Below are 21,635 nucleotides of genomic sequence, written 5' to 3' on the forward strand. Positions count from 1 at the left end.
ATGACATGCTTAGAAACCATTAATATGTGTGGATTCCTATCAAGTAATTATTCAAACCCACACATTCACAAAAAAAGAGAAAGAAATAGATTCTTGCTAGAAATTTACATATACAAATTTGAAAAGTTCATTTCTAAACTGCTATGATTTATTACACCCACATCTTGATCATTTGAATTATGTATTAAACACATACTTTAAAAATACTTGCCATTATAATATGCTTTACACAACAATGTGTTATATTTCTTGCTGGGAATTCATTATTAATATATATTTATAGGACACATTCAAATGTATCAAGAAATGTAGATGCATTTATTGGTAACAAGTGAAATTAATGAGGCATCAGTGAATGAGATTTTAATTTACTCTTACCTGAACTTAATAAAACTGTAAAGCCTGATTTTTAAATTCATCAAGCTGCCAAAAAATGATTTTTTTCCCCTAAGGATAGAAGAGAAGGAAAATTAGCATGTTTCTACTTTCCTCCTAGAACAGAGAGCAGTTTACTAAAGACTTCAATAAGAATATGACATTGTAGTGACCTGCAAAATAAAAGCAATCAGAATCTAGCCTAGGCAACCTACCAGCAACATTATATACACACACACACACACACACATGAAATTTTATGTATATCTATAGCTACACACACGCATATGAAATTGAGTATAATAGCTTTAAGTCAGCACACAGAGGTGAGACAAAAGAGAGATTACCAGAGAATAAAAACACAGAGCACAAAGAATATTAATTACAGTATTATTTAAAATAGCATATTATAAAATCTCAATGAATCCTAATGAATCAGAGGATTTATTTGAGCCTAACAACGGCTAAATACTTCTTAAAATGAAATCAAGAGAGATTAGAAAAAGCAAAAAAAAAAAAAGGACTTAAAGGGTCCACCTTGAGCTTAAAATGGGAACAAAGAAACACTGCACATAAGGTCAGTGGAGAACTTGAAAATTTATTCTGATTTCACCAACGTATTTAACTCACTGATTCTTCTTTGCTTCATAGTCAAGTATTTAGACTCCACCCTTGGCAATATTTCCTCAGCAACTAGCTCTGCCTTCTGTTATTTGTTTCCTTTTCCACCATGTAGAAATGGAGACCTAATAAAAGCATATTTTATTTCTTATCTGCTATTTTGTGGGTCTTGCCCTGATAATCATTACCTGTCTTTATTACAGAAAAAAAAAATTCTGTTTTTAAAAGGCATGCATGTTGAATGACCATATTTATATGCTGGCTGTTCCATAAGTGATAGCAAACTTCCCTTTAGCTATTCCAGCTCTTCTCAGTGGGCTGGGGACAAGGATGGATTGAATGATTGATAGCCTTTACTGGTAAGTGAGGCTCCTGGTTTGAGCCCTTAGGGCAGAGCTAAACAGCCTAAGCAAAGCACAGGATTGATAAATTATGTAAATATTTTTGCCCAAATTACCCTGGAAGCCCCACAACCCTAAACAGACTTGAGAAGAGAGGAAAAATACTGATACGATTCCGAAGAACTCAATGCAAGTTCATAGTCTTGCTACCATCTCTAGCAGAATAGTGTTCTCCTTTACTATCTCCTATAGAAAATATTCATGATAGTGATCAGGAGACAGGATGAAGCCTGAGCTCCTTTATGAGCCTCCTCTAACCTCTTTTTTTTCACCTTAGTTTCCTCACCTGTAAAATGTGAATTATTCTTATAATTGTTATATATTCTTATAATCACTGCCAAATACATGATTCAGCAGGTTTCCCCCAGGTCATATACAGAGCGACTGAGTCAGAGTTCCAACCCATTTTTTTTTTTTTTTGGGAGGTTCTTATACATAGGACAGTGCTTCCCTGGTGGCTCAGATGGTAAAGAATCTGCCTGCAGTGCAGGAGACTGGGTTCAATCCTTGGGTTGGGAAGATCGCCCTGGAGAAGGGAATGGGGAATACCCACTCTAGTATTCCTGCCTGGAGAATTCCATGGACAGAGAAGCCTGGTGGGTTACCATCCATGGGGTCGCAAATAGTCGAACACAACTGAGTGACTAACACTATTACATAAGACTGCCTGCTTATGTGGGGATTTGGTCTAAGAGATGTTACATCAAAAGATTGGACGTGAAAAGATCTCTGCCTGTTCAGGACTTTATATTCCCTTCTCTGAATGTTTGCTTTTTCATAATTCATGAAACAATCCCTATTTCACACAGTCTATACACATAGAATGGAGAAGGCAATGGCACCCCACTCCAGTACTCTTGCCTGGAAAATCCCATGGACGGAGGAGCCTGGTAGGCTACAGTCCATGGGGTTATGAAGAGTCGGACATGACTGAGCGACTTCTCTTTCACTTTTCACTTTCATGCATTGGAGAAGGAAATGGCAACCCACTCCAGTGTTCTTGCCTGGAGAATCCCAGGGATGGCAGAGCCTGGTGGGCTGCCGTTTATGGGGTTGCACAGAGTCGGACATGACTGAAGAGAATTAGCAGCAGCAGCAGCGTCATACACATAAAACTTGTTTGCAGTGTGTTGGTCCTGGCTCCCCCTTAGCTGGTGATCCAGTGATATCTTCTGTCTGTCAACACTGCTGTTTCCTTCAACTCTCCTGCCAAGGGATATGATTCAGATGGAACAAAAAGGGACAAATTAGGAGCAGAACCTCATCTCATGGACTACCCACAGGAAAAAGATCGAAGTCACTTCAGGTTGCCCTGAAGTTAGATTTTATTCTCCTATAATTTTTATTCTTATGTAACTAAACACACAGATATAGGCTTGGAACCTGGCTTGAGAGAAGCTATGAATTTCTATATTTTTTATCACCTTTAGCCACACCTTCACCTAATATCCTAACCTTGTGAATCAAGTAGGGGTCTTTTTTCCATTTTTACAAGCAGGCGATGAATCTCAAACCAAGAACAGCCGCCACAAAAATGACCATGAATGGTGTTTCCACTTAGATTCCATTGGCAAGGCTAAAGCATAAAGCAATTCCACATTGTTCAGCGTTATGGTAGCTAGAGGGTTACAAGAGCTTGGATCCTTACTTGTAAAACCAAGACTTAACTATGTCAAATACTTTATCATATCTAGTTAAGAATATGTCTCTAATGAATGAAAAACACCTCTAGTTCAGATCTCTGTAAACATTTCTTTTTTAAAATCTATCCAGCCCATCAAACTTTATTTCTCTGTCTGAGTTGCCTACCTCCCTGAGTGACCTCACTCTTTACCTCACAACTTAGTACCCTGAGTTAGAAACCTGAGGCTCACCTTAACCTTTACTGCATCCCACAGTCGTTTTGGATTCCAGCATTGCCCTCCCCCTCTTTATCCATGTTGTTTCTCAGAGGGCCAGTTTTAGCCATCTTCAGACTTCCGTGTTAACACCAGAATAATCTCCTTAAAATGTGGCTGTCATCATTTTCCGTACTCGTTTGCGAACCTCCAATGGACAGTTCACCTTCCTGACCTCATCCTGGCTTGGATGAGGTAGTGATACCTTCCACTCCACAGTCAAGCTCCTGGAAGGGGCCTGGAAGCACAGTGCTGCCTTTGCTCAGGCTAGTTCCACTACTGGGCACTTCTTCCCTGCCCTTGTCCACCCAGGAAGCCCTTCCTCATCTCTGCAACTTTAGCTCGGGTCCTATTGTGTATGAGGTGCTGTGTGTTTGTTTATCTAGCACATCAGATAAAAGTGTACATTTGAGAGTCCTCTCTGAACTCTATCATGACACTTCTATTACCTCATTGAATCTATCTGTGTAAGATTTGGTTTCCTCCATTATGTTGTTATCTTCTTGGGGCAGAAATCATGTCTAGTCCTACTTTGGACCTCCCAGGGCCAACACAGGATTTGGTATTTAGAAAGAAGCAAATAAATATTTGTTGCATAAACAAGCACAATTCATTTTCCCAATTTCCTGTCATCTACCTCAGAACAATCCTTTCAGATACCCTAGAAAATATTTTCATTGTCTCAGATTTTGCAGTAACTCAGACATCCTGTCCATAACACTTATTAATCATAATAACTTTGAAATAATTTCTCTGTGCAAATATTCAGGGTCTCATCCATAACTAAGTGAAATGCAGTCTAAAGTAATCAATCATTATTTTCTAAACCAAAGACCCTGTAATTAAGGAGTCTATCAATGTGCCAACAACTTGTGGGTCTGAAAATTAATTTTTGTTTGTTAAAGGACCTTAAAGATAATGTAATAGGGGGCCTATGGTGAAATGGATTAATAAATTGCTTGTCTCATTTCACTTGTTCTTTTCTATTTAAATTCCATTGGAAAGTAGGAAAATGGTGCAGTTTTATTTTTTTTTAATTTGACATAATGTATACTTTCCTTCAAATCCAGAGGAATCATTACTCCTGCCATCTTCCTGTCTACTTGCATTTGACTGTAAAGTGTGTGGAAGGAGGAAATGAACCCCTGAATGCCTATGCCAGGTGATACAGATAGGTTATTTCATTTAGTTTCCTGTTGAGTTCATTCACTCAACGAATTTGTATTAAGTATCTTCTGCATGTCCCACACACTGCCATTTCTCTTTTGAGGGTGGTAAAAGCCAAGACCCACAGAAGGGTTTGAATCGACCCTGGGATTCATAATTAATGACTGGCAGCACCAGGATCTGAATGCAGGAGTGTCTCTTTCCAGGGTCTAAGTCCATTATGTCATACCTTTGGTCCCTAAGCATTTGATTCCAAGCCTCTTGGTTTGCTGTTTGTGTCTTTTTCTTTGAGGCAGTTGAAAGCAAGCCCAGAGAAGCCACATTCTTATGAAAAGATCCAGTGGACATATTAACTAAAGCGTTTCCGAGCTGAAACAGGACTTGGTGAGCATCTCATCCAGCCCTTTAATTTGAAAGATGAATGGACATTGACTATCCCCTACAGTCCGTTCACTTATTTACTCATGAAACACCTGCTATGTGAGAAACAGTGCTGAACACTTTTGTTAGAACATGAGCAGGACAGATTTGCTCCTAAGCTCTGTGGAACTCAGAACTTTGCTTAGAGTAGCAGGATGAGAAGAAGTTAAGCAGGAGTTCTCTGAGCTGTTGTCAATGTGGGGTTTATCTGATGACATTACACTGATGTGTCATTTTTCAGACTAACTGGAGATCCATTTGTAGTATTAGGAAACTGTACCTGTCCCAGAAATAACTGAAGAATGTAATGGAGCACCAGTTGGGAAGAATGAAAAACTTTCCATAGAGAAGTGGAACAGAGGTAATTAACAGTTTCCCTGCCCCAAGAAGTCCAGCCTGACTCGCCTGCTCTGAACCAGGTGCTTCCTTATACATGCCTTTTAGCACCCTGTGATTACCTCTACTGAAGGCATGCATGCCCTCCCTTGTGGATATAAAGTGAAATGTGTGTTGCCTCCACTAGACTTCCAGGTTTCAAGCTCTGGAACTATGTCTTGCTCAACACACATCAGGAACATAGTACCGTCTCAATACTCATTTGTTGACAGAAGGAATGAGTGAATGAGCAAATGAATGAATGAAAGCATGTGGCACACATTTTGGAGGGAAGCAAGTTTCCTTTGCCGTGTTGTTACATAAAGTGAACATCAGTGAGAATGTCAACAAAAGCTGGGGATTTTATGCAAGAACTTGGATAAAAGAGAGTGGAATGCAGTAAATGTGCAAAGGAACAGAGAGGACTAGATAGAAGCAAATCAACAGAATGTGGGCAGCACTGGGGAAAAGTCCAGAAGAAACTTCATCAATACGCTGGCCCCCACAGCAGTGATTGATAGCAGGGTTGGATAGTTTCCTGATGGACAGGGAATTAAAAGTTTTTATCAGGAATACAGTCAGCAACCCTTGTAGGTTGTTTTACAATATTACAGTTGAGATAATGACACAGTAAGCTGAATGTAGTTCTTATCCCAATAGATTTTATCCGTTCAATCAATAAATATTTTAAATTGTTTGAGTGAGTGAGTGAGTGAAGTCACTCAGTTGTGTCCAACTCTTTGTGACCTCATGGACTGTAGCCCCCCAGGCTCCTCCGTCCATAGGATTCTCCAGGCAAGAATACTGGAGTGGGTTGCCATTTCCTTCTCCAGGGGATCTTCTCGACCCAGGGATTGAACCCAGGTCTCCCACATTGGAGGCAGACGCTTTACCGTCTGAACTGAAGTGTTTAGAGGCCAGTTAAACACTGATGTATAGCAGTTCTTAAGACTAATAGTTTGTTATTTTTGATTTAACATTTTATCACTGTTGCACATGCATGTGATTAAAAGAACTTCTGTAGATACTGGTGGAGATGGGTATGTGTGTTGCCAGGACCCCAGGTCACAACTGGAGCCCAGATGGGACAAAACTAGTAAAATCACCTCCTTTTGGAATATTACCTTTGGACAAAGCTAATACCTTGTCTGACTGCACCAGATGTTACCATTTCTCATTTAATCTTCACATCATTTCTCCCTGAGACAGCCAGATTTATCTTCCAAAGCTCATTTGCATTTTAAAATCAAGGTTTGGTTTCTGATTATAAAAATGAGATATGTTTACTGTATAAAAATTTGAAAATGCAGAAAAGTTCACAACTAAGAGGAAATTGCTCTTCATATGTTGCTTATATTACTAGGATTTTCCTATTTTTAAAAATATGCCAAACATCCATCTCAATAGAGATCTATCTTTTTATTATTTGCTATATATTTTACATATATATATATATATAGCATATGAACATCATTATTCAGTCACTGTATAATGATGATAATCAGCTGTGTATAACAATGATAATATACATTTTTAGCATTTCCTACTTAGCTGAAAACTAACTCACCAAAAATTTACTATTCCTCTAACCCCCATAGCAAGCTGTGAAATAGGTCCTTCATGTTTATTATGAAATTGTCTTCAATTTACAGATAGAAGAATTAAGGCAATGAGAGCATAAATAAGTTTCTCAAGGCCACACAGCTTGTAAGGCCATGGAGCCAGAGGAAAACTAGACCACTTAGCTCAGAGCTTACATCTCAACCTCTGGGACCCACCTACCATGTGCAGCAGCCTGCGTTACCCCAGGGCTAAGTTAGCTAGCTTTTGTAAAGGTAAATTAGTTTTTTGTAGAGGTGAAATATGAGCATAGTTTTTTTTTTTTTTTTTGTAATAACATTCTTCTGTAACAGGTAACAAAAATCAGCCGTCTTCCCCCCCCAAACTTTGCTCGGCCTTATGTCTTCTACCCCAAAACAACTGCTCTCAAATCCTTTGGTTGTCATCATCAAGTATTTACATTCATGTTTCTAAGTAATATGCCCAAGGTCATATTTTTTTTTTCATTTTTAGATACCATCTATTACTTCCTAGCATGAAGATGAGATTCAGTTCTTTTATATCCACTTCCTCTTGTCAAACAATTCATCTTCTTTTTCCTCTCTCTTTTTATTTCAAAAAAGCTTTATATAATATCTCCCTCTATCCATCCATCCCCTAGTCTAATTTTTTTTTTTCAATTTTTGTTGAGTTGGTCAGGTTTCCCAGTAATGAATCCTCACATTTCCTAGAATTCCTAAGTCTGCTCACCAGAATTCCAGGAGCCAAAAAAAGGAAAGGAAGCTTCAGGTGGAGTCTCATCTTTCAGTCTGTAGACATCTTTCAGTCTTAATCTCTCTTTATTTGATTTGTTGTCTCGTTTAAACCTTCATCCATACCTCATGATCTGGGGCTAGAGTTTCTGGTTCTCTTTCTCTAAGTGTTACATTCACAATCTTCTACTGAAGTTGGGAAATGGTGGTGACCCTGATCCCATAGCATGGAGGAGCTGACCTCAGCATCTAAGCAGCCTTATATAGTCATTTAAGAAGCCCTCTTTGAGTTCAGTCTTCCAGCTCATTCTTCCTTCAGAGATAGCTGGAGTGTCTGATTTCAGATCATTTCTCAAAACAGACACAGAGTGGCCTGCCTTGGTTGGCGGCCTCAGCTGTTTCCCTTCAACGAAGTCAGTTTTCACTTATTCATCTGCTTTCTGTGTTTCATTCATTTTCTTCTTGTATTTCCTCCTTTGTTCTCCTGTGCTTTTAGACTTTTACTCTCATTTTAGTGAACTCTTTAGGGATCAGAGACAAACCAATGTGTTCAGTCTGCTATGTTGAGCAGGATGTCCAGGAAGAGACTCTTGCTGTATTTCACAGATGAGGCAATTAAAGTATGGAGAGTTTGAAGAACGCTGACAGTCATAAAGTAGGTGAACTAACTTACGAATTAGGTGCTCATCCCAAGGAACCAGCTAACCTGGGTGCCCATTACTGCAATGTTTTCTCCAACCTCCTTAGATCTAATCAGCCAACCCCAGCCTTTATTTATTAGTCTACTCTAAACTCTAAAGAAAGATATATGTGATTTCCAAAGCGTCATTCTCACCCCTCAAATGTGTCCTTAATTTATTTCCTTGAAATCCAAGTAAATAAAATATTGTATGTGAATGATGTAATAGCTTCAGGCCAGAGCTCCTGTGACCCCTCTACAAATCTTGTGTTGGCTGTTTCCATAAAATGCCCCTGCCCATACCTCAAAACCACACATATACCGTCATTAATCTTGAAACCTAGGAGTTGTATTTTCATCTCAGACTGATGGATAAATTCGGGGGTAAGTATACAGAAAAGGAGGGGCCCCCTGGGTGACCTTTGGCAGTTTCTTCCTTCCATGGAAATATTTTGCAAAGGTTCCTTCCTACCTATCTTAAAGCATTGTTATGTGAACCATAGTAGGTGCTTAAAATATAAGTTAATGAAAAAAAAATTAAGATAATGCTGATTATCAGAGTCAAGAGAGATCATGCTGATTACTTTAGTTGCATTTATATATTCCTTGGTTAGTCTTTTCTTTCATCTTCTAGCCTCAGAATTTTATTATAAAAATTTTCAAATATAGAGCAAAGTCAAAAGAATTTTACAGTCAGCATCCACATGTGTGAAAGCCGCTCAGTCATGTCCGACTCTTTGCAACCGCATAAACTATACTGTCCATGGAATTCTTCAGGCCAGAATACTGAAGTGGGTAGCTTTTCTCTTCTCCAGGGGATCTTCCCAGCCCAGGGATAGAACTCAGGTCTCCCACGTTGCAGGTGGATTCTTTAACAGCTGAGCCACCAGGGAAGCCCCACCACATACCTACCATCTAAATTCTGCCATGTAGATTTTACTTTCTTTGTAAATCACACATCTATCCGTCTGTCTGTCCCTCTATCCATCACTGATCCATCTGTTTTTTTACACCAAGTAGATGGTAGACACCTGTACACTCCTCCTGATTGTTTCAGTAGGCACATTACTAACTAGAGTTAATATTTATTTACCATTTTTTTCTTTAAATGTAATAGTTTATAGACAATGAAATGCAAAAATCTGAAGTATGTATTCACTGAGATTTTACAAATGTGTTTCCTTTTTGGTCTTTTATTTTCTCTTGTGGTCCTGGCATTTATCTAATTCAATAGATGTTTATCAAACATGCCTTTCTTGTGCCAAACATCAACAATGACACATATTAATATGATGTATGCAAGACAGAGAAGACAGTGGCTAATTCTCACAATGGAAATCTGAGAGAGAAGAGTTTCAGACAACATTTATCAGTGAAGAAACCCATAACAAAAACACAAGAAATTAAAAAAAATATATTTGGAGGGCAGGTGGAAATTAGTTGCTTTTTATAGCTTGAGCCTAGTCAGTATATGCATATGTGGTAGGGTGGTGGATAAGAGGCCTAATTTTTTTGAGTCAGAAATTCAAAAATACATGTATTAAACAAATCAGAAAAAAATGGGGTGCTTTGTACTATGCACTGAGCTCAGGAGAAAGCCCGCACTTCCTCACTTGGTCACTCCCGAGCCCAAAGCGACAACGTGACAACTCAGGTTTTAGTCTATTTTATTTCATTGGTAAACTGCTAAGATTCAGCTTTAATATATGTTTGATGGCTGGCAGACTACAAATTAGCTTCCAAAATGCCTTAATATAAATATGTTTGGGGAAAACAACTGAGTGATTATTCTAAATGTGAAAAGATCACTATGTAAAATGCTTCATTAGTTAAATTGAACTATAAATGAATTTGCTGCAAGCTGGTGAAGAAGGAGAAATGTGACTTTTCAAGAAAAAACTTAAAATAGTAAGAAAAAGAAAATAAGCTCTCTTTAGTGAATTTATGACTTTGGATGTGACAGGGTACCAACCTCATTATCATTTATTCATTGACCCAACTTGCTTTGTTGATAGATCCCTAAGAAAGGCTGTGTGTATGTCCCTAAGCAAGGCAACATTTTCTTGACTACCCAGTTAATTTTCTGACCTCTGTGCCACTGTCCTCATTCAGGATCTCATTTTCAGGCAGCACCCTATACCTTGCCTTCCTGCATCATAACTATCCATCCAACCTGAATGATTTGCCAAAATGCAAACCTATTCATTCATTCATTCCTTTAAAAAGAAATCAGGGAGCATTTATCATGCATCTTCTATTCTTAACACATCTTACTTGTGGTAATGACTACTGTTGTGCTGCTACAAAATATGTATAAAAGGAAAACAAGCTTTTTGAAAGAAGAACTGAGTTTTTTCCATTTTGCTTTAATCTTGAAGTCATAAGACAGTCGCCACACAGAATAGGTGATCAATGAATGTTTCTTACCTTGGGTTCTGTTATTCAATCTAATTTGATTCATAAAATGAGGTAGGTTGATGAAGACACAGTTGTCTGGAGGAATGCTTTGGGGTCATGAAGGATGAACGAAACCAGAATTGAGGCCAGGAAATCACAGATGGAGAGAATTGCACATAGGCAAAGAAACAGAGACAGACATGAGCCTGGTGCCTTTGAGATCTGTAAGACTGATGTCCTCCAGACACTGCTGTACTTTATTTTACGTTCTTCCTTTCTTTCCAACCAAAGTTCTAGGTTTGGGTTATTTGTTTTTAATTTTTATTTACTTTTGGCTGTCCTGGGTCTTCCTTGCTGCACACAAGCTTTCTCTAGTTTCAGTGTGTGGGCTTCTCATCATAGTGGCTTCTCTTGTTGCAGAGCACGGGCTTAAGGTGAGAGCTTCAGCAGTTTCAGCTCATGGGCTCTAGAGCAGAGGCTCAGCAGCTGTAGCGCACAGGCTAGTTGCCTTGCAGCATGTGGGGGGATCTTCACAGACCAGGGATCAAACCCATGTTCCCTGCATTGACAGGTGGATTCTTAACTACTGGATCACCAGGGAAGTCCCCAGAGTTCCAGTTCATTCATTTCTCTTCTGATACTGCAACAAGGAAAAGAGGAAGGAATTTAAGATAAACTGGCCAATGGGAACCTATTTCCATCAAATATACCCATCCACTCATCCATTAATCCGTCCATTTTCCTCAAACTTCCATCAGATTACTTACCCATCTAGTCAGCCTTATATGAAGAAACCTATTCCAAGCAACCCATCCAAAAGAACAGCGGAGACTTATCAGAAAGGACTGAAAATGACATCTGGCAAGAAGGTGAATTGAGAAAGGGAGAGTAAAATTAGTCAGATATAAATGTTTGGGTGAAAGAGATCAAGCCAGGCAGTAAATTACTCTACCAGTATCAGTGGCAGTGTGCCTGTTGAGGAATTTGTAGGTAGTTATAACTCATTCCAGATTATCCTCCATACAGTGAGAAAGACACAAGAATTCCAGCTCTGTAAGACAACAGACTGGTTCCAAATAGGAAAAGGAGTACATCAAGGCTCAACATTCAGAAAACGAAGATCATGGCATCCGGTCCCATCACTTCATGGGAAATAGATGGAGAAACAGTGGAAACGGTGTCAGACTTTATTTTTTGGGGCTCCAAAATCACTGCAGATGGTGACTGCAGCCATGAAATTAAAAGACGCTTACTCCTTGGAAGGAAAGTTATGACCAACCTAGATAGCATATTCAAAAGCATAGACATTACTTTGCCAACAAAGGTTTGTCTAGTCAAGGCTATGGTTTTTCCTGTGGTCATGTATGGATGTGAGAGTTGGACTGTGAAGAAGGCTGAGCGCCAAAGAATTGATGCCTTTGAACTGTGGTGTTGGAGAAGACTCTTGAGAGTCCCTTGGACTGCAAGGAGATCCAACCAGTGCATTCTGAAGGAGATCAGCCCTGGGATTTCTTTGGAAGGAATGATGCTAAAGCTGAAACTCCAGTACTCATGGGAGGAGTTGACTCATTAGAAAGGACTCTGATGCTGGGAGGGATTGGGGGAAGGAAGAGAAGGGGACGACAGAAGATGAGATGGCTGGATGGCATCACTGACTCAATGGACGTGAGTCTGAGTGAACTCCGGGAGTTGGTGATGAACAGGGAGGTCTGGCATGCTGTGATTCATGGGGTCGCAAAGAGTCAGACACGACTGAGCGACTGAACTGAACTGAACTGAAGACAACTCTGCCAACACATAGTCTTCCTACTTCTTGTCCAGGAAATACTGGTTTTCAGAGACCATATTTTACCTAGGAACAGAACACATCATTAAAATGGACCCCAGACCCATCATAGGAATAATGAGCCTATTGTTCAGCTGGAAGATAGTGCTCAGGCAGTCAATCCCCTTCTAGACATTCCTTGCCTAAAGAGAACTGCTTTGCTCAACTGAGGCATCCTGTTTCCAAAGTCTAGTTGACACAGAGATGTTACAGCCCATCTCTCTATCACACCTGGGGATAACTCTAAGGCATCCAGGTTTCAGAGTTCCTTATGAAGCCAACTGAAAACTTTTTGAGACCACACTGCACCTGACTTCTCTATCTGCTCCCAATTCTACTCCCTTCTCTATCTTTCCATAGTTGTTAATCCCAAGAATATTCCATAATAAATTCTTACAGCATTAATCTTCATCTCAGGCAACTAAGCCTAGAGTGAAATGAAGTCAGACAGGCAAGTTATCCAGGGGAAGCTCAGACGGAGGCAGGTGGTCTACTGAGACCCCATAGTCCCATCCTGCCCATGCAGGAAGTGATTCTTGGTTCTCTGAGGCCACCATACTGGAAGCCATACTAGGAAAGAGCTTCACTTATGGCTGATTTGCAAGGAATGACCAAGGCTAGGCTGATCCTACCACATTACTTTACCCAGTGTCTTCAGTTTACTGATGAGCAAACTCATGACCATAGGAAATCCACTGATCAGGCAGGACAATGTATCCTGCCGTTGGTTTCATGGTCTTTCAATGTATCTTTTCATTTCTTGGGGAGTAAGTAGGTAGGAGAGTGACTACTGGGATTACAGGAATATGGGGGAGTCTGAGAATTGAGTGGCACTGAGGTCTCCCTGCTTTTACCAATAGAGGATTAGCAAAGCCAGTTCTCCCTATTGTTGTCGTAAGCTGAGTGACGTAGGAAGTTAGCTATTTTTTCCACATATTTAAGTCATACTCTAACACACACTGTGATCTGCTACCTGCTCATCCATGTAGCCTTGTATCTGTGTATCCATCCTTCCACTTACCATTTTTCAAGTCGTCTAGATATGAAGGTGGGAAGTGGCTTGAATTAACATCTATCTTTTCTTTTTATCACATTTCCCATATGCTTTTCTCCTCAAAGTTCGTTAGGTTGTTTTATATAAGTTACTGACAGATACTAACAGTATAGAGACTGGATCCAGGGCTTCCAATCCAGAAGTTCTGATACCAGTAAATAAATGCATTAAATCAAAGACAGAAATAGAAATAAGTAGTTTAAAAGAGGAGGGTTAGATTTGTTTAAAATAGTGTAATTTTTTATATACAGATGGAGATAGAAGATGAGACATATTGTAAGTCATTATTACTTTGGGGATTAAAAATTGTAAACTTCATTCAGCATCCAGTGTAAGCCAACAATTATTACTGAAGATTCTGAAAATATAATGGTGCTATGAAATATTAAATAGAGAAAGGGAAGATTGGAGGTGAAAAGTCAGCTAAGGAGACTGTCAGAATGTTTAGAAAAGAAGCCATGGCAAACTGCAGAGAATATGGAAAAGGGAGAATGAATATTAAAGGCTGTTGAAATACTGAATTTAACGGAGGTGGAGTGGTTAAGTGAGAAGATTCTGGATTTTGATGTCTGGCAGATAGGGGGTTTATGACATAAGTGTATTACTTTTGGTATAAACTTAACATCTAAATCACATTTTCCTTAAGGCAAGGGTACATATGACCTAATTCATATGTGGGTTCTGGTACTCTGCAAGTGCTAATTCTGAATCTATGGTTTGGAAGGGGAAGTGGTAGGACCACTTCCAGTTTTCTCCCTTAGTTGATTGGGTTTGTGGAGGTGGCTTTTCCTGAAATGAGGAGACTAAGAAGACCAGTGTGTTAGCTCAGGCTGCCCTAATAAAATACCACAACAGTCTTCAGCAGCAAATTTTGATTTCTCTTGATTTTGGAGGCAAGGCAGTTCTAGATTGAGGTGCTTACAGATGTGGTTCTTGGTGAGTTCCCTCTTCTTGGCTTGAAGGTGCTGCTTCCTTGATGTGTCCTTCCTCCCACCGCAGAGAGAGTGAGAGCTCCAGTCTCTTTTCCTCTTTATAAATGACACTAATCACATCATGGGACTCCTCTACCCTCATGACCTCATCTAAACCTAATCACTTCCCGGAGGCCCCACCTCTAAATACCACCGCATCGAGGGTTAGGGCTTCAAATGATGAATTGTAGGCGGACACAGACATTCAGTTCATAACAGTCAGGATTGAGAAATTGCAATTCAGCTCCAGATAGATTGGTTTAGAGTTGCTCTCACAGTACCCAGATAGAGATTGGGCATGTGTGTAGGGATTAGAGAGGCAACAATTTGACTAATGAGACAGATTAAGAAGATGCTCCAAAGAGATAAATGGAACCATGAGAATTGACACCAAGTGTAGGGAGGCAGAATAAAAAGATATGTGTCCCAAATACTGAATGTTGTGAGACAATAAATATAGTTTGGGAAACTGGATGGGAAGGTGCAAGAAAGGAATATAATGCGTCTTCAGGGATACATTAATAGAACTGACAACATGAATCACGAAGAAACACACAGGTCAGAGAAAGAATATATAAAAAGAATGATGTGTAAATGTGTGTGGGAGTATAGAGGTGTGGGGCTACATATTGCATTTCCAAGAGCTGCCTCACATGGAACACCAGTCCCATGAATTCACTCCCTGAAAGAAAGGTTATGTGGAAGGATACTTAAGAGATTGTTTCAAGCTCTGACAGATTCTTAGAGGTTCATAAAGTAAATCACTTCATTAAAGACTCTTAGAAATTGAGCAGTAAAGCAAGTCATTTTGCTCAGCATTTCAGAAATGTATTTGAATAACAGACTCAGTTAGCATTTTCCTACTCAAATATCTTTAATCAAATTAGTGTTCTTCAGGACAGAGTTTAGTGAATAGTCACCGCATGATCAAACCTCTCTAAGAGACTGAGAAGAGACCAAAGCATTGGCAGGGACATCAAGGAAAGCAATTAGAATGAATTGGTAGGAGGTTCAATGAGACCGTGAGTGATAGAGTTAATGAAAGAGAAGTATGAGAGGCAAATATAGGCTTTTTTAATTGGAGGAATAAAAGGGGGATAATTTGTAGACATACTGTGCTAAAGTAAATTTTTTTGTTTTCACTTTTTACTTTGAAGTAGTCATTGACTAACAGGAAGTTTTAAAGATTGTTTGGGAAGTTCCCACGTATCCTTTGCACAGTTTCCCCCAGTGATGACACCTTCTGTAACTATATAAAACAGTGATACTAGGAAATTGTCATTGGTACAAGTCACAGGGCTTATTCAGGTTGTGCTAATTATATGCACTCATTTGTATTAATATATGTTGTTGTTGTTATTTAGTCTTCAAGTTGTGTCCAACTCTTTGGGACCCCATAGACTATAGAGCACCAGGCTCCTCTGCCCAAGGGATTATCCAGGCAAGAATACTGGAGTAGGTTGCCATTTCCTTCTCTAGGGGGTTCCCAAGATCAAACCCCTGTCTCCTGCATGGCAGGTGGTTGCTTTACCACTGAACCACTGGGGATGCTGGTATGTGTTTATAGTTATATACAATTTTGTCCCATGTTAATTTTATTACCACCACCACAATTAAGTCAAGATGAAGAATTGTTCAATCATCACAAGGCTTCTTTTCATCTTTGTGACCACACCCACCAATTCTCCACCACAGTAAGGTCTAGCAACTACTGTCTGCTCTCTATCTCTCCAATTCGATTATTTCAAGAATAATATATAAATGGAATTGTACAGTATTTGATGTTTTGAGACTGTCTTATTTTCACTCAGCACAGTTACCTTGAGATCCATTCAGTTGGGTGTGTATCAGTATTTCATGTCTTTTTCATTGCTGCATAGTATTTAGTGGTATAGATGTACCACAGGTAGCTTACCAGTTCACCTGTTGAAGAATATTTGAGTTGTTTAGAAGTTTTGCCTATAGTCAATAAATAAATAAATAAAGCTTCTGTGAACACTTATATACAGGTCTGTGTGTGAACATCAGTTTTCTTTGCCTTAGGATATATACCAGAGTGCAGTTCCTGGGTTACATGATAGTTGCATACTCAGTTTTATAGGAAGCTGCCAAACTCTTTTCCAGAGTGGTGGTACTATTTTGCATTCCCATTAGAAATGTGTGAGTGGTTCAGTTGCTCTTCATTGTTGCCAGTATTTGGTGTCTTCTCTACTTTTTGTTTGTTGTTTTGATAGACATGTAATGATATTGTGGTTTTAATTTGCATTTCCATAATAGCTAATGATGCTGAGCATCTTTTTATGTATTTATTTGCCATGAATATATCCTCTTTGGTGAAATAGCTTTCCATGTCTTTTGTACATTTTCTAACTGAATACTTTGTTGTTTTTTCTCTCGAGTATCAAGCGTTCTTTTTATATTCTACGAATAGAAATTAATCCTTTGCCAGATATGTGGCTTGCAAATATTTTCTCCTGGCCTGGAGCTCCTCTTTTCTTCCTTCTATCAGAGTTTTCATTGGGCAAATTTAGAAAATCTTGATGAGGTCCAATTTATTGTATTTTCCTTTTGTGGTTCATGCTTTTAATGTCAAGTCTAAAGTTGTTTTGTCTAGCCCTTGATCCTGATGATTTTATCCTGTCTTTACTTTTTTCTACAAATTTTATAGTTTTAAATATTTAAGTTTGCAAGTTATTTTGAGTTAAGTTTTGTGTAAGTTTTGAGTTCAGTTTTAGGTCAAGTTTCCTTTTATTTTGCCTATGGATGTCCAGTTGCCCCAGTACCATTTTTTTGAAAAGGCTGTCCTTTTGTGTCTTTGTCAAAAATCAGTTGGGTGTATTTACATGGGTCTATATCTAGGTTCTCTATTCTGTCCATTGCTCTGTGTCTTTCCCTCTGCCAATACCACACTGTCTCAGTTACTGAATCTATATAGTAACCCTTAACATCAGATAGAGTGACTCCTTTGTTCTTCTTTTTCAAAATACTTTACTTGTTCTCATCCTTTGCTTTTTTCATATAAACATTAGAATAAGTTTCTCTATGTCTACAAAGAAATCGTGCTGGGATTTTGATAGGAATTTCATAAGCAGAACTTAGGGATAAATTTGGAGAGGACTGACCTCTTTGCTGTGCTGACTCTTCAAGGGAATACTTTTAAATATTGTGTTTTGAATAGGGAATTTTCAGCAATTTCAGGGTAAGGAATTAAAAAGGGGTGATGCATCATGTTGAAGTGGAGTCATTGAGGAAAAAGAGAGTTGAAGATCAGGGCTCAGAAAATAAGGCTTGACTACAAACCACAGATCCCCAAACCAACATAAACTGGAGGAAAGAGAACCCCAGAGAGTTCTTCAGTGATGAGCAGTGAGAAGGAGGAAGCCACACCCCTAACCTTAAATCTAGTTCTCTAGATCAAAGGGTGACATAAATCCATCTGGAAGACTGCATCCAGTTTTCACCTCCAGCCCAGCAAGAAGAGGAGATGAGGATTACTCTGGGGACCCATAGCATCTCTGAGAGAGAGAATGGTACAGGGGAAGAGAGAAAGCCACAGGGAGGCCTCCTAATGGAGGAATGAAAGCTTTGGGTGTGGCCTCAGGACCAGCTCTGTATCCCTTCTCTTCTGGGATTCTGTCTGAAGCCCTTCCTCTCTGATGCAGGTTGGCACCATCTATCCAGCTGTCTTTCCTGCCCAAGTTGATCTGCACCCAGTGCTGAGTGATCAAGTGTCTGACATGACCTCTCCTCAGTCTTGTACATGTTTGTCCTATGTCACAGTTTCCATCTAAACTAACCCAGTCCTGCCCTACACAAGCTGCTTGGCTTGTTGCCTAAATTATTGATAGCTGGATAAGAATACCTTCGTTCATTAGAGTAACGTGCTGAAGAGTTGTGCCTGTCATGGCTGAAATAGGGAGATACTGACGCAACATACAATGGGCCCTCTGTAGCCACAGGTTCTGCATTAGCATATTCAACCAACTGAAGATCAAAACGTCCAGAAATCTCCAAAAAGTAGAACTTGAATTTTCCATACACAAGCAGCTATTAACATAGCATTTACATTGTATTTATGGCTATTTACATGGTGCTTCCATTGTATTAGGTATCAGAGTAACCTAGAGATGATTTAAAGGATACACGAGGATGTGTCTAGATTATTTGATATTTTATATAAGGGACTTAAGCATCTGCAGATAGGAGCAGGAAATGGTAACCCACTCCAGTATTCTTGCTTAGAGAATCCTGTGAACAGAGGAGCCTTGTGGGCTGCTGTCCATGGGGTTGAACAGAGTCGGACATGACTGAAGTGACTTAGCATGCATGCATGCATTGGAGAAGGACATGGCAACCCACTCCAGTGTTCTTGCCTGGAGAATCCCATGGACAGAGGAGCATGGTGGGCTGCTGTCCATGAGGTCGCACAGAGTTGGACACAACTGAAGCAACTTAGCAGCAGCAGCAGATTCAAGGTGCAGGGGGTGGGGGGTGGTTCAGGAAACAATCCCCTGCAGATACTCAAGGACAACTTTTTGTTGAAAATACGTACTTTTATTGTTTTGTTGTTTGTTTTTTCTTTTATACCCTCTGCTCTATTTATATGTGAGTCAGAACCCCCATGAAATTAAAAGATGCTTGTTCTTTGGGAGGAAAGCTGTGACAAATGTAGACAGTATATTAAAAAGCAGAGATACAACTTTGCCAACAAAGGTTCATCTAGTCAAAGCTATGGTTTTTCCAATAGTTATATATGGATGTGAGAGGTGAACCATAAAAAAGACTGAGCACCAAAGAATTGATGCTTTCAAACTGTGATGTTAGAGAAGACTCTTGAGAGTCCCTTGGACAGCAAGGAGATCAAACCAGTCAATCCTAAAAGAGATTAGTCCTCAATATTCATTGGAAGAACTGATGCTAAAGCTAAAGCTCTATTACTTTGGCCAACTGATGCAAAGCACTGACTCATTGGAAAAGACCCTGATGCTGGGAAAGATTGAGGGCATGAGGAGAAGGGGGAGACAGAGGATGAGATGGTTGGATAGCATCACGGGATCAACAGACATGAGTCTGAGCAATCTCCAGGAGATAGTGAAAAACAGGGAAGCCTGGCAGTTCGTGGGGTCCATTAGGTTGCAAAGAGTCGGTCACAACTAAGTGACTGAACAAGAACAAAATGCAACATCACATACTTGGAATGGATCCGGTAGATCACCTTCTGATCTGGAAAAAGTTACAGATCCTGACAGCAAGCTTAGGGCCTTTTGCTTTAGACCAAATAAAAATTACTTAGAAGCAAGTCCTGAAATCCTCAAAAAGGACCAGTGGGCAAAGAAAAAAGGGCAGTGCTGGAGGGATTTTCCACTTCTGCCAGTCATCCCAAAAGCCCACCCCACCTCAGCCACTGAGGGACCATAGGCATCCTTGGCTTGGGTCTCCCCGGTCCTCTGCTCCCTCCCAGCCTCACCCCTGTCCCAGCATTCTTCCCTCAGAGCACCTCTCACAGGGCAGGGTCATAGACTGTGGCTTTCAGACCTTAGTCTCCAAAGAGCTTCCGAAGCAGCTGGAAGATCTCATGTGGATGGTGAATGTTCACACTGAAACCCACGGGGGAAAAATAAATAAATAAAACGAAAGCATGGGAGAAAAAGGGTCAGCAAAAATAAACATCTTCCCTGGAAGACATCCCACAGCTGTGTACTGATGCAGCACAGTGCCAAGAGTTGGGAGCTTCCAAAATGTGTAGTTCTGGGTAGGAAGGAGAAAAGTCAGCCTCTGCCCATGTGTCCCCACACCCGCACAGTGGCCACAACCCAGAGGTCAGAGAGGACTTCCCTAGGCATTGAGATTTGTGGAAGGAACTCCTTTCAAAGATGGGGCATCACTAAAGCAAGTCTGTGGTTTGGCCATGGAAGCCGGAATTGGACAATGTGATGGGGTTTTAGGTCAGGAAGGTGTGTATCTGAATCACGGTTCTACTACAACTTACTGATGACTGTGGTCAAATCACATGACCTCTTAAATCCTCAATATCCCAGCCTCTGAAATAGGGTGTCATAAAGTAACCGTGATGTTATCTTGACGAGATAAGAGATTCTGAATATGAACAACTTGATAGTGTCTGTCCCATCCCAGACCCAGATGATGATCTTGCTGTCATAGTTCAGTCCCCAGCGTTCAGTTGTCTCCTCCACTTGGTATCACGTAAATGTTCACAGAAGAGCAGGCTTATTTCCAGTGGATGTTTATAGGCATTATTAACCAAGACAGGGAGGGACACCTGGTGTCTGGCAGGAAACCAGATAAAAACACTTGCCATTTAAAGTTTGCAAATAAATCTCTGTGGGATAATAACAATGATAATAATAATTATGTGGTTGTCAGTAGCAAGGTGGTACTTCACAATACTTGTCATACTGCCCAGAACTTTCATTTTCAAAGAGAGATTATCAGAATAGATTTGCCAATAGTGATTATAATGTACTTAGAAACAAGCCAGCTTCTGCCTCAGTGATTCCATCGACAGCTCCCTAGAATGTGTCTTTGTACTTCACCTTGAAAAGATGGATGGCATCCAAGGATGACAAGCGTAGCCTATGCACACCTTCAGCCCTACCCATCCTAATGTGGGGACAATTTGCAGCTTGGCATTACTCTGGAAATTAAGATCCCCCCACCATAAAAGGGGGAATAAGTTGATCTCTGACATTCAGGAATCGTTAAGAAGAATCTTAAATCTTAGAAGAGGTGAAGTTTAAGAGAACTAGGCAAGTAAGGTACAAGAACTGCCAGACTAAGGGTTTCCCAGGTGGCGCTAGTGGTAAAGAACCCATTTGCCGATGCAGGAGACATAAGAGATTCAGGTTGGATCCCAGGGAACATCCCTTGGAGGAGGGCATGGCAACCCACTTCAGAATTCTTGCCTGGACAAAATCCTGTGGACCGAGGAGCCTGGCAGTCTACAGTCCACAGGGTCACAAAGAACTGGACACAACTGAGCACTTGCAGACTGAAAGGTCTTGGAGCTGGGAAGTGGTGGGGAATTATGACTGGCAACTAGTGACCCCAAGTGAGATTCATAGGGATATGGTTCTAATAAACCAGTCCTGTAAGGGCGAGTCATTTTGGAAGGTCTTTAAC

The 21,635-nt window shown here is 40.1% G+C and overlaps 1 long non-coding RNA gene across 1 annotated transcript in view; it reads left to right on the forward strand.

The window, feature by feature from the left end:
• LOC133230258 (uncharacterized) overlaps positions 1-21,635 on the forward strand; it is a 268,249-nt gene that overhangs the window by 1,010 nt on the left and 245,604 nt on the right. The window lies entirely within an intron of this gene.

Source organism: Bos javanicus, chromosome 18, assembly GCF_032452875.1.
Source record: "Bos javanicus breed banteng chromosome 18, ARS-OSU_banteng_1.0, whole genome shotgun sequence".
NCBI classification, from domain to species: Eukaryota; Metazoa; Chordata; class Mammalia; order Artiodactyla; family Bovidae; genus Bos; species Bos javanicus.